Here is a 1,824-nt window from a genome sequence, read left to right as displayed (position 1 = left end):
CCTGTCTGTCTGTCTGTCTGTCTGTCTGTCTGTCTGTCTGTCTGTGCAGTAAACACACCAACATTATCTTGGTGGTTGGGTGCATGTTGTTTGTGTCGAGAGGCGTGAAAGAAGCTCCATAAAGCAGACAGCCTGCTCCGGCCATGAGGGTCAAACTCCACGGCAGCTGCGACAGAATTGCTATCTATCCTCAAAATACACACAAACAAAACAACATACTTTAGGAAAACAAAGGGGCCATATTATGACACCCTGTCTGCGGAACCAAGGTCGGGTGCCCCCAAAAGGTGCTCGGGCCCCCCCCCCCCAACATCCCTCGCACAGACGGACGGTGGGAAAGGGCAGAACTCATCGTCTCAGGCAGAACACCCGGAGCCCTCTTCACCCCCCGACTCACGGCGGTCTCAGCGGGTCACGGCCCCCCTCACAGCTCCTGGTCCCGTACTCCTAGCCCCCGCCAAGAGGTTCTCACAGGCCAGGACAGATTTATTAAGGGATGGGAGGGATGCATTTACAGCGGGAGAGGCGGGAGGTACAGTGGGAAGAGTCAATATTTGACACCACCGTAGATTGTCCCGTGCTGCTACCCTTTGGTTTTCCTCCGCGTTAAAGTGACATACGGTATGGTTGTTATCACACCAATGTTGACCGCTTCTGCTAACTTCCTTCTTTATCGAACTCGCCCCCCCACCGTTTTGGACCCATTGTGTACTATCTTAAGTGCTATAAAGCAGTGAGCAAAAATGTGTAGCCGTCCATTTGGGTTGCTATTCACCAACGCCCTGCTATTTCCTCTTCTGTACTACGATATTTCCCGCAGATGCATCCTGGGAAATTGTGTCGGCTCGCCGGGGAAACACGGTCACGCGATTTGATCTAAAACACAGCAATAATCATACACACACTGCATGCACAATCGTGCACTAACACACACAAGTACATGACGGAGTCCCATGAACACTTGTGTTGGTCACACACACAGATTACTGTGTGTCTACTGTAGCTCCTTATGCCTCCATCATTATTTTACATGTATAAACCCCGGCCACAGGCATGTTGTGCCTAACAGAACAGACAGACATGTGTGCTCATGTCATGAACAGAGCGAGAGGTCTGTTTCAAAAGCCTATAAACACAAAACAGGGAATAGTACATAGTGGAGAGGTTTCAAGGGCTTTACAGGGGCCTCTCTCTCTCTCTCTCAGATGATTTTCTCTCTCTCTCTCTCTCTCTCTCGTCGTTTGTGACCGATCTAGTTCCAAGCATAACTTCATCAAAACAACAACAGTAGTAGCGAGGCAGCAGACACACTACAAAGGTGAACAGTGAACAATAGATAAAATAGTAGCATGCAATTATAGGAGCTTCCTCATAAACCCTGTGGGTAAACATGATGTTCATCTTTAGCAAATACCCCTGATGCACCAGGGGCTATACTGTGAACACCATCCATCACTGCTCGTAGCGGAGCCTTGTCAAACCTGATAACAGTGGAGCCGCTCATTACTACAGTGAGTCATATCACCATGAGGCCATCCATCACTCCGAGCTGCCAGTTACACAACGGGATGGATGTCAAAATGGGATGCATGTGGGTGTACTGAAAGGAATTAATGCATGGATCAGGATGTGTACCATTATCAATATAGTTAGGGTTAATATTTGCGCGTTCAATAATGTAAAACGAGCAGAAAAAAAAGAAACAGGAAAAATATAAATAAATACATATCAAATAAAATCCGATATCAAAGAATTCCCAGATCAATGTCCGTAAAGATCCAAGGGAAACCTTAACCAGCTCCAGAGGGAGTAAGAAGCTGCCTG

The sequence above is a fragment of the Gadus macrocephalus genome, chromosome 2, assembly GCF_031168955.1.
Source record: "Gadus macrocephalus chromosome 2, ASM3116895v1".
NCBI lineage: Eukaryota > Metazoa > Chordata > Actinopteri > Gadiformes > Gadidae > Gadus > Gadus macrocephalus.
This window is presented reverse-complemented; position numbering follows the sequence as displayed.